This window comes from Pseudorca crassidens, chromosome 1 (assembly GCF_039906515.1).
Source record: "Pseudorca crassidens isolate mPseCra1 chromosome 1, mPseCra1.hap1, whole genome shotgun sequence".
NCBI lineage: Eukaryota > Metazoa > Chordata > Mammalia > Artiodactyla > Delphinidae > Pseudorca > Pseudorca crassidens.
In genome coordinates, this window is record NC_090296.1 from 185,613,891 (window position 1) to 185,626,756 (window position 12,866).

Here is a 12,866-nt window from a genome sequence, read left to right on the forward strand (position 1 = left end):
GTGGCCTTAGGACAGGATCTGAGTTTGAGTCCAAGTTCTACTACTTAGTTGCTGTGTAACCTTGGACATGGCTTTTAAACTTTCTGAAACTTAACTTCTTCATCTGCAAGAGAGGAAGTACTACTTCAGAGATTCGTTGTGAGGACGATGAGATAGACCAATGCTTGGTACATGGTAAGTAATCAATAAATGCAAAGTATGAATACTGTATTAATACTGAAGGTCTGAGAGGGCATGATGATGTTTCTGCCCACTGATGGAGGCACTACAAATCGTAGAAACTTGTGCAAAGGCATTTGGCAAAACTAATCTAAGCCACGAAAGAGTTCATGGCTACTCTAGAAAGCCTGATTTGGGAATTCTTCCTAAGGGAAGAATCCCACAGAATGAAGAAGCTGCATTCATGCAAATGTTATTGTAGTATTATTTCTAATATCAAAACCCCTCAAATATTTGGCAGGAATTTAGTGGTTAAATTATAGTAATTTACTTAATGGAATCTCACTCAACAAATAAAAGGTAATTATGAATCCTACATGATAACATGGAAAAGTGATTATAATGTGAAAAAAAAGACAAAATTGCACATTACAATTATAATAATATAAAAATAAATTTTTATGTGGACGTAAATTACAAGGACGTACATGTTTGTGCTACTAGGGTGATAGAATTAAGGATGTTTTTAATTTGTTTTCCAGATTTTTCAGTGTGTGTGCATGTATAAAATAATAGCTACCGTTTATCAAGTAATTACCGTGTGCCTGGCTCTGTGCAGTATGCTTTAGGATATTATCTCATTTTGGCTACAGATACACTTAGGGCAGGTATTACTCTCCCTGTTAAAAAGAGGAAGAAAGTGGAACTTAGGATACCTGAAGTCATGTTAACGGTGGAACTAAAATTTGAGTCTAAATCTGTCTTGACTCCAAAGCCAGATGTCAACCCCTGTACCATACAGTTTCATTAAGCACTCCTTGAAAGAGTTTTGAAGAAGAAACTCAAAACAGAAACAGGAAGTGGCTGTCCCATGGTTATGTTTAATTTGTTTTTTTTTTAAATTTATTTATTTTATTTATTTTTGGCTGTGTTTGTTCTTCATTGCTGCTCACGGGCTTTCTCTAGTTGTGGTGAGCGGGGGCTACTCTTGGCTGCGGTGCGCGGGCACTACTCTTCATTGCGGTGTGCTGGCTTCTTATCGTGGTGGCTTCTCTTGTTGTGGAGCGCAGGCTCTAGATGCGTGGGCTTTAGTAGTTGTGGCACGCGGGCTCAGCAGTTGCGGCCCGCGGGCTGTAGAGCACAGACTCAGTGGTTGTGGCACACGGGCGTAGCTGCTCTGTGGCATGTGGGATCTTCCCGGACCAGGGCTCGAACCTGTGTCTGCTGCATTGGCAGGCGGATTCTTAAGCACCGTGCCACCAGGGAAGTCCTTTAATTTGGTTTTTAAATGGTGACACTATTGGAGACAAAATAATAAAATGATATAAAAGTAAATTGAGAAAGAAAACTATTGTTTTGCTTAGAATGATTCAGAATTGGTATATGAAAATTATTTCTTTAATATCTGGATTTTGGTTTTCCAAGTAGCTTCACCTTAAGACTATTGTTTAACACTTGTTGATTGAGAAAACTAAAGCAATTGTTTTAAATTAGAAGCTGGTTATCATGGGGAAACTACATGAGTATATTTAGTTTTTTTTTTTAGTTTTTTTTTTTTATTGTCAGAGGACTTTACGGCAAACAGATTGTAACATGGGTATTTTAAAGAGTGGTGCAAAAGAGCTTTGAGGCCAACCATGCAGATATGCTCTGAGGCAGGTGCCCATAGGTAACCTTTCCATACCTCCCTTTTGTTGAACCTGAGGCTAAATGATTATAGTTCATAAATAGGCTCTGTCTTTGGGATTCTATTCCAATGTTTGGCTATAATCTGGCTCCCACATGGAATTCCCAGTGTAATTTCAATATTTCACAGTAGTTAGGGGCTTGGGACCCAGAAGCTCCCAGAAGAGATTACCGCATAGATTTCTCAGAAGGAAAGGGAATTGTTATCTAGTAAGCAGTAAGTCATCATTCACATCCTGAATATCAGTGAAAATAGAAGATTTACCTCCAAATAACCTGATTTCTTTCTTGGTGGTCTCTTAAAAATGCAATATATTGAGATTAAAGGGATTCATTCAGTGTTTTCTTCTGGGTATTCGTGGTAAGTTGTTTGATTAGATAGTTTAAGAAATATAAACCTTAAAGGAGGTGCAAAAAATATGTACCTTTAAGCACAATAAGAAAGGAACCTTTAAGGAAAAACGTTTGTGTATAGGAAACAGAAATAAAGTAAGCATACAATTAGTAGAAGAGGGAAATCTATGGGCATCATCTGACTTTTCCTTATTTGAAAAAATGCAATTTCTAAGAGTTACTTCTATGTATAGATTTTAAAGCATTTTACAGATAACCAAGGGAAACTGGGGGCTATCCACCAGAAATGGTGGTGGTGGTGGTTTTAACTCGGGGCAAATGGTCTCATTAAATGTCCACGCTTGACTCAGCAGGTACGGAATACAATTGATAATATGTACCTCTTACTCGGAAGATAAATAAGCTACTTCTTTCTACTCTGGGCTCCTTAATAAAGGTCGAGGTAGAATTCTTCTCAGACTGGTTGTCCCTCCTCCTCCGTCTTGCTACATTCTCCCACTCAGCAGAATTATTCTGGTTACATTTTTACCTAATCGGTGTCAAATCTCTCACTCTCTCCAAGGACTGGTCTTACTTTTGGAGCTACAGGGGGCGAGGCAGGAGGAGCGGTGGCCTCTGCGGCCGCGGTGCTCCCACTGGTAGGGCCCAGGCGGGGGCTTCCTCGCACTCAGGGCCCTCCTTCCTCGCTCCTCCTGGCAGCCTGGCTCTGGCCTTGCGCCCGCCGGTGGCACAGCAGCTTCGTGGAGGAGCGCCGCCAGCGAACTTGAGCGCAGCATGTGGCAGTCATCAGAGTACTTGGGACAGAGGTGAGAGCAGCGGCCTGGCCGCAGCCTGAGGAAGGAGGGGCCGCGTAAGTGTTTTGTAGGAAAGATCTTCCACATTTGGGCTGAAAACTAAGTTTTCAGCGTTTGTTTAGGAGCTTTAGCTAAAAATTCTGTCTCTTGTAAACTTTGCCTCCTGTAAACCTTTGCTGTCTCAGAATAAACTTTGGCTGTTCTCAGTCCTGGCAAAGAGGAATACGTTTGATTAGGTGTTCTAAAACATTTTAATTATTAACACATTATATTATATATATATATAATATTAACATATCATAGGTGAGGAAACTGAAATAGAGAGGTTAAACGATTTATTCTGGTCAGACAGCCATTTATGGCAGAACTGCTTGGCAATTACTCAGAACCCTTCAGAGAGTCTTCCTTTTTATAATGTGAGAAAGGCAAGTGTATGAAAGCTCATCGTTCTTCATTTTAAGCTCCTTGTAGTATCTGACAGTCTTGCCAGATACCTCTGTTTTTAATCCCTGATGACTGGTTTCCACATGTGTGACTATTCTTTCTCTCAGGGATATCATTTATATCCTAAATCAAATGAGAAATTTCCCTTCCAGCTCAGTAGCAGTCAGGAGAGGAGATTGCTGCAGCCACAGATGAGCAGTGCTTGCAGGAATTGGCTCATTCTGATACTACAGAAACATCGAGTAGATTACAACCCGTTTACCAAATAGATAACGTAAGGAAGAAATCCAGACAGAGCACGCTGGCCTGATTCTTTTCTATGTCATGTGTCAGTAGTTGCAGTACGCAGGCTCAGCAGTTGTGGCACGTAGGCTCCAGGGCCACGGGCTTCAGTAGTTAACGGCTTGCGGGCTAGAGTGTAGGCTCAGTAGTTGTGGCGCACGGGCTTAGTTGCTCCGCAGCATGTGGGATCTTCCCAGACCAGGGCTCGAACCCGTGTCCCCTGCATTGGCAGGTGGATTCTTAACCACTGCGCCACCAGGGAATTCCCTAGAAAATTTTAAATTATATACGTGGCTCACATTCCCATCTCACAGCACTGACTTAGAGTTCCTGTGCCTGTACTCTGTGTTTTGTGTGTGTAGGGGTGGGGGTTGTTGTTGTTAAAAGGCAATGTAGGGCTTCCCTGGTGGCGCAGTGGTTGAGAGTCCGCCTGCCGATGCAGGAGACGCAGGTTCGTGCCCCGGTCCGGGAGGATCCTGCGTGCCGCGGAGCGGGTGGGCCCGTGGGCCATGGCCGTTGAGCCTGTGCGTCCGGAGCCTGTACTCCGCAACGGGGGAGGCCACAACAGTGAGAGGCCCGTGTACTGCAGAAAAACCCCCAAAAAACAAAAACAAACAAACAAACAAAAAGGCAATGTAGTGGTGATGCTGTGGTCTCAAAAAGTCACACTTAATATTCATGCTTATTAATCAGTGTAACTGAGCAGTACTTGTGTAGTAAGTTAAGGAACATGGAACTAAACTTACCATTTGGGGAGAAGTAAATGATGAGTCCACTTGGAGCAATCACTTACTGATGTAAGGGCTGAAATGTACTTTATAAGTGGCCAAACTACCAGGCTCGCACATTGCTGATGGGGCCACATACTGATAACCCCCTTTGGAAAACAATATTGCAGTCATATTAGGTTGACCTTATGAAATTACCTATATTTGATTGGTTTTGACTTAACAAAAATAGCAGTTTCATGTGGTTTAATCTAAAAATATCAAGAACCTCAAAAAATGTCAACATTCTTCCCCTCAGGACCTTCACCTCTGTGCCTCTATCTTAACTAAACACATACGTGCACACACATATGTGTGAATGTGTGTATGTTTGTCTAACCTGTAGAGTATATTTGTATCAGTGTAGGACCCGTGGTAGCCAGCCTCCCAAATGCCCCTCAGAGATCCCACGTCCTGGCATTCTCACCCTTGTACAGTCCCCTCCCACATCGTACCAGGATTGGTCTGTGTTACCACCAGAATGCTGCAGAAGTGATGGTCTGTCACTTCTGAGAGTAGGTGACCAGCTCTGCAGGATCGAGCCTTCTGTTGTGGGGTTCTCTCATCACTCACTCTGAGGGAAGCCAGGTGCTGTGACATGAGGACACACTCAGGCAGCCTGTGGAAAGGCCCATGTCATGAGGAGCTAAGGTCTTTGACAACCAGCAAGAAACCGGAGCTTCCTACAGCTACACGAGTGAGCTTGGAAGCAGATCCTACCCCAGTTGTGCCTTCAGATGACTGCAGCCCCAGCAGACAGTGTGACAGCAACTTCATGAGAAACTCCAAGCCTGAATCCCCCAGCTAGGCTGCTCATGGATTCCTGACCTACAGAAAATATGAGATAAGGAATGATGCTTTAAGCTGCTGAGTTTGGGTCATTTTGTATGTAGCAATGGATAACTAATAAATAAACGTAATCTTAATGCACAAAGAAGTTCACTGTACTGAACTTAAGAATGGCAAAGCCCCAAAGCAAACAAAACAATTAAGTGTCCTGAGTAGCTGGGGTGGGGGGGAGAGGTTAAGTAAATTATGGAATATTTACTCAGTGGGATATCATGCAGTTATTAACAGTGTTGGGCTGGCTCATCCTCAGGAATATAAGTGGACAGTGGAGGCCCACAGGTAGCTTCATTAACCACCCAGAGGCAGTCACCCCGAGAACTGCTGACCGGGGACCACTTGTATAAAAACACCCTGTAAACTTTCTAACCATCCAGTGCTTCGTTTCTGTTTCCTCTGTCCTTTGTGTGTTCTTGCAGAGAATTCCACTGGGGCACTGCTAACCCTTTACTGTTTAGCCTCCTCCGTCAGCCTGAGCTCCTCCAAGGCAGGGACTTGCCTAAAACTGGGCTGGAACAAAGAACAAATGCCAGTGAAGTTCGAAAGTTTGAATAATAAAATCTGCATTTGCCATCTAAGGATTTTTTTTCCCCCCCAGCAGAATGCAGATTGTAGGTGGAATGAAACTACGATTGTTGCAATATTATATAAAGCAAGTAAAAATTAATGGAAACATGTCTAGATACAAAAAGCGTATTTTGTAAAAAGCTGATTCCAAGTAATTTATTATTTTCTTCATACAAGAGCACTCCAGACCCTCTCTGTAACTTTGCCTTTTCCAATTCAGCTTAGTCTCAGCTGTTGAGTAAAGTATAAAACTAAAAGCTGCTAAAATCAGGGTTTTAAAAATGGCTTTGTATCTTATGCTACCTATGCTCTTCCAAGGCCGTACCCAACTCTACCACTTCCCACCTTCTCTTTCTCTCGTCTCCACTTCTTGACTTTTCCTTTCCGTATTTTGAAGCTGTTTTTTATACTTGAGCCTTGTATAAGTGCGCCATCCATCCAGCTGATTGTAATTTCTTACTAAGGCCCCGTTAACTCCAGATCAATGGCTTATTTGAGTCACTTGACTTTTTAAAGAAGCTAGAATTATTTAACCTTCAAAGCATATGTATGTATGTGTGTTAACATCTCTCAGACACTCAATCCATATGTAAGGGTTAGACCGATGGCTCTGGAGATGGGGTGGAAAGAGGTGGCGTGGAGATAATGGGTAGGAAAAATGACATTTGTGGGAGCGGGGGATAAATAAAAATCATACATTAGATTTTTTCATAATAATATGCAAATTCCCGCCACCTTTTCTCACTCCGACATGTGATTGGAGATATCAGTTTCTCAGCTCAGAATTATAGCTCCAGTGAGCCATCGTTACCTATAGAAGGATATTGCCTCTCTCAGATGTGTTGGTGTAGAATAAAGGTTTTCTGGTAGCTGGCTTCCACGCCTTCCTCTTCCTAGTCACATCCCTGTGCAGTCTCCGCCCACATTGCACCAATGAAATATAGCAGAAGTGATGGCATGTCACTTCTGAGGTTAGATTATAAAAGACTATGGCTTTTGTCTTGGGTTCTTTCCTCTGGATCACTCACTCTGGGGGAAGCCTCATCATGAGCTACCTATGAAAGAGCCCAGAAATGGGGAGGAACTGATGCCTTCTTCCAACTCCCGTGGGCACGCTGGGAAGAAGATCCTGTAGACCCAGTGTATCCCGGTCAAGCCTCAGGTAACTGCAGCCCTGGCTGATGGCTTGATTGCAGCGTAGTGAGAGGTCACAGCCTGAACCATCCAGCTGAGCCGCTCCCAGATTCCTGACCTACAGAAGCTGTAAGATTATAAACGTTTCCTGTTTCAAGCAGCTAAGTTTGGTGTAGCAGTAGGTAACTAAACCAGTTGTAAACAGCTGGGTTAGACAAATTTCTTCCACTTTAAAAGTGACATTCCTAAAATCATACTGGCGTATGGTCAGTATATAACCAGTTTTGGCGATTACACCTCCATCTTTGTTTTTACTGTAATTTCACCAAATCATGAAAAATTTGGTTGAATGGGATGATTATATAACATAAGATTGACATCATAAGTGATAGCCAAATCTTAAATGTATTTTTTAACCCGTTTTATTTCACAAAGGTTTTGAAGTGATATAGCTGTGTTTTACAGCCAGATGCAAAACCAGCCTATCTTTTTTTTTTTTTTTTTTTTTGCGGTACGCGGGCCTCTCACTGCCGCGGCCCCTCCCATCGCGGAGCACAGGTTCCGGACGCGCAGGCCCAGCGGCCATGGCTCACGGGCCCAGCCGCTCCGCGGCATGTGGGATCTTCCCGGACCGGGGCACGAACCCGCGTCGCCCGCATCGGCAGGCGGACTCTCAACCACTGCGCCACCAGGGAAGCCCCAGCCTATCTTTGAACTAAGAAATAGGGCCACCTAAATGCAAAGAAATGATGATTCATAACTTTATTTTTAATGAAAAAATAGAATAGAAATTTTTGTAGGGCTTAAAACCAGTGAGTTAAAAGCAGTGTTTGGAAAACGAAATTAAAAAGCAATAAAGTTAAAAGGAATTAGAGGTTTTTTTTTTTTTTTTTTTTGGCTCGCTGGCCTCTCACTGTTGTGGCCTCTCCCGTTGCGGAGCACAGGCTCTGGACGCGCAGGCTCAGCGGCCATGGCTCACGGGCCCAGCCACTCCGCGGCATGTGGGATCTTCCCGGACCGGGGCACGAACCCGTGTCCCCTGCATCGGCAGGCGGACTCTCAACCACTGCGCCACCAGGGAAGCCCCGGAATTAGAGTTTTTGAGGTGTTTGATTTGCCTAATTATTTTTGAATTAGTATGCTAAATATATATTATATATTTTATATATATATATATAATATATATATAGTTTTTCCTTCCTTTTTTTTCCTTTCGGAGAACCTCTTCATTTTGAGTCCTTTTTATGAGTTCTCATGATGGATCACTTAATTTTGCTCACATTCTTCCCTCTTACATCTCCATTATGAGCAGAAAAATTAGTGGAGTATCATAATATATGTTTAGATTAATCCTTTTTTTGCAGGCCAAGTTTTAGGTTTTCATCAGTTTTCTTGGAATTCACCTCTGAATTTTCTTATGTAATCACTATAGTGGTTCTTCCTTTATGACTCTAGAGTGTGTCTTCAAGAATCAAATGTAGAAAGAATGTCACCTTTCTACATCCAGAAAGTCCCCATAGCTCGTTTTAGAAGGTGTAAGGTTTAAGCCTAGGGTTGTAAAATGATGGACGTGTTTTATTTAGCCTGCACTATGTTGTCTTACACAGTGTGTTTTTAAGTTTCCAACACTTAAAAACCAGGCAATTTCACATTAAAAATCAGATGTCTGGCTTCTCTTGAAAAATCCAAGCGTCTGACAACGGTTGCCTATATTCCTACGTGGCCGCGCTGGGCTGAAGCTGAGTGGTTGCTGCTCCTTGGAGCTGGTGCGTATAGTTTTGCAGTTTACTGTGCTTCCCACTCAGTTATTTTTCTTACACCTGCTGGCTTCACTTATGTTAATTACTTGCCTGGGCCCTGTGTTTACCACTCCTGATCTAAACAAACCACTAACCATAACAATTAAGAGGAGGGGTTAAGGCCATTGTGAGCACTGTTAAAGCAAAATCACTTTTGCCTGACGCACCTAGTTTTATGTGTTGCAGCCGTGCCTATTATATGCTGATGGACTTTCCGTTCTGTGCTCTTCCCTTCTGGTCAACATAAAGTCATCCCTAAATATTCCATTCATCCAGCTTTAGATACTAGTAATTTTATGAATGTTGTTGATCTTAAATGTCCTCCCTTTTTTCTGTGTCTCCTTTTGTTTTAAAAATTAAATTTAAAGTTGTACTGAGCTTGTCATGGTCCGATAGAGGTGGCTGCCTCAATTCCTTCACTCAGCAGTGAGGTATTCAGGAGGCCAAAGAGAACTAGCTATTTCTTTACTAAAAACAGCTGACCATCAGATTTGCGGACTGTATACCAGTTGTCTACATGCATGCAATCAATGGCTTTAATTATTATTTATGAATAAGGAAAGTGCTATTGTATAGTTTTATTTCTACTGACAATTTGAAGTCTAAAAAATTGTTAAAAATGAATAAGCCTTAACATTTAAAAAAATGTAATATTTTAACTGTAATAAAGGGATGAATTAAGATGAGGGAAAGTGTGAAAAAGTAAATGGATAATATTTCTAGTATATATTAGTAATTCTTCAAAGAATAATTATGCATTCTTTCCTAATATTTTGTTTCAAGGAGACATATTCCCACCATTTTTAAAAATAAGAAACTTTCTTTCATAGTGAGAAATAAGCTAAAGTGTTTATTTTTCTTTAGAATAGTAATGTTAGTATAGTTAGCCACAGCAATAGCTATATGTGTGGTCAAAGGACATGTTCATATTTCTTTTATTTTTTAAAAGCAATCACATTGAAGAAAATTTGTCAAATAGAGAAGAAAATATATCACCAATAGTACCATCAACCCCATCTAAATCTTGTTAGTATGTTAGTATAACATAAAGCCTTCTTTCTCTGATTTTTTTTATTTTTTACGTAACTACTTCTAATTTTGCTGGTTACCTAACAGTATATGATTATGGCACATGTTCTTGCATAAATAAAAGAAGATGTAGTTTTAAAAAATTTGTTTTTTGAAGATTCATTTAAAATTTAAAATGAGGTTAAGGAAAAAAAATGAGGTTAAGATATTTTCAGGCACTGAAGATAAATTAATTGGCTCTTTTTTTCCCTTGATCAAACCTTTTATGAGCATCTGTACATATCAATCTTTGATTTCCTAAGTTTAATAATTAATTAAACAACCCAGACTCATTTCCAAATTAGAGTTAAAAATGAATTCTTTGAGATTTCTCCTATAGGGAGTAACTTTTAAATGTACCAGATTTTTGTATGTGTTTTGGTTACTACCACTTTTTTTAGAGTAGAAAAGTAGAGAGAAGAAGAAAAGGGGAGCAGGAAGGAGGATGGGAAGCACTGCCTAAAACGGCACCCCATGTGTGTTTCCCCAAACTCTCCATGCCCCCAACTCCCAGCTCCACTCTGTGCTGTGGTCTGTTCACGTATTTACCCTGAGCAGAGTCTGCTAGAACAGAACAACGTTTTTACTCTATTCTGCTTCCCCAAGATCTAGCCAAGTTTCTAGCACATAGTAAGCACGTAATGAACACTCAGTGACCAGAAAGGAGAGGAAAATAAGTACATACACCAAGCCTGAGAGAGGACAGAATTGTATCAATATGTTTGGGGCTGTAAGTTACAGAATATCAGCTACAGGTGGCTTAAGCAATGAGGACATTTTTTTATTTCACATGACTTAAAGTGAAGAGTCAGGGCAGTTCCAAGGTTGGTTATGCAGCTGAACAGTGTCTTGGAGGACCCAGATGTTTTTCATTTTTGTACTCGGCCATCCTCAGCATATTGGCAATTTCTTCTGTTATAGTTGCAAGATGGCTGTAGGAGTTCCAGATGTCATTTGCAGGCAGATGTGCCCATGTCCAGCAAAGAAGAGGCAGTGTTTCCTCCTGTGTATTTCTGTTTATTACAGAGGAAACCCGCTCAGAGATGCTTCTAGCTAACTTCTGCTCAGGTCCCATTTACCAGGATTGATTCACAAGCCCACGCCCTGACCGACAAAGGCTATGGGGTAGACGTCAACAGCGACTGGCACAGAAATACCAGAGGAAGCAACGGTAGGAAAGAGGAGAAGGATATACCACAGGAAAAAGAGCAGTGACAGAGGCAGGATGAAATAGCCTGTGGAATGTGTAATATAGTATGGTGTGCATTATTTAGGTCTATTATACTCTTACCTTTATATACACTGTCTTATACCCAATATATGAATGAAAGTGGTAGAACGGTATCATTTATGAATTACAATGTGTGCCACCCAAGAACAGAGCTGGGTTTTGTAGGACCATATAAATTGGAGATGTAAGGTATATGAAACTGCAAGTACAAAATTGCTAGGCCCCATCCAGGTCCCTGGAAGCTTCATTACCTTCAGGCAAACCTTTCTTTGGTACCCTCCCCAGCCTTCCCCTCATTTAGCATCACTGATCCAGAAAGAATGGAAAACAGCTTTGGATGGGAATGGGTAACAAGTCAGAAGAACTGAGTTTGCTTTATTATTAATATTATAGAGTTCAGGAAAAGGAGGATACGATACTCAAGGAAAGCATAAAATGTATGAGAATTACAAAGATGATAAATTTTTTTAAAAAGAACTTTGTTTTTATTAATAGTTTTATTAACTGTTTATTAATAGTTTATTAACTTTTAAAAAACTTATTTATTTATTTTTGGCTGCATTGGGTCTTTGTTGCTGTGTGCGGGCTTTCTCTAGTTGTGGAGAGCGGGGGCTACTCTTCGAAGGCTTCGTGTTGCGCGGGCTTCTCATTCTGGTGGCTTCTCTTGTTGTGGAGCACAGGCTCTAGAGCACAGGCTCAGTAGTTGTGGCGCACAGGCTTAGTTGCTCCGCGGCATTTGGGATCTTCCCGGACCAGGGCTCGAACCCGTGTCCCCTGAATTGGCAGGCAGATTCTTAACCACTGTGCCACCAGGGAAGCCCATATTAACTGTTTTTTAAACAGTTGTTTACTGCAGATTCTTTACTCTTAGAAACTGTATAAAAGTGAAAATACATAAATAGGTGAACTTCCCATTGTATTTCATATTTCACACTTGGGTTTTTTAATTGAAACGTATTTGCTAATCAGTGTAGTGTTAATTTGTAGAAGTGTGTCATCTGCACCCGTGTTGAATGAGTCTGACACATAATAACCTTCCATTAATACTTGTTTAACGAAAGAATGAATGAATCGTTTATGCAAGATCGGGACTTTTAAGATAATTATAATAATTGAAGGAAAACAAGTGTTGGACACTAACCTGTATTTTCTAACATTATTTCCTTTTAGAAAATGTGATATTACCAATCTTTTGAAAAATTAAAGACTGTATTTTCTTTAAAGACTAAGAGATATGCTGAATTGATAGCTTGGCTATTAAGATATAAATTGCCAAGGCGCTATAAATCTGAGAAAATGAGAGCATAATTTGAAAGAAAGAGATTATAGAAATGGGTATATGTGATTCAGCAAGAAAGGCCATGAGTACAATGAGAGTAGAAGCTGTAACTATGCACTGTTTTATGCTTCTCAACAGACAGTTTTTACACATATATTATATGGGTCTGCCTGCTTGTCTCCTGTTCTCTATAATTTTAAAATGTGTTATTTTTTATAGCTGTTATTTTTGGGCACACAAGTGAATCAACATGTATATACAAAAGATACTATTTCTGACATGTAAAATGCTTAAGATAAATTTATTTCTTTATCTTACATTAACATTTATATATATTAAATCCTGTTCAGTTGTAGTTCTCATTTTTGAAAGTGTTTTTATATGTACAATGAAAATACACCTTTTAATATTGTACAAAGTTTTAAAAAAAATCTTTTAAAAGTACAGTAAGATGAA

At 40.5% G+C, this 12,866-nt stretch overlaps 1 protein-coding gene across 2 annotated transcripts in view; it reads left to right on the plus strand.

The window, feature by feature from the left end:
- The window catches only part of SPAG6 (sperm associated antigen 6), a 73,744-nt gene that overhangs the window by 23,713 nt on the left and 37,165 nt on the right, over positions 1–12,866 (plus strand). The gene's annotated exons all lie outside the window — the stretch shown is intronic.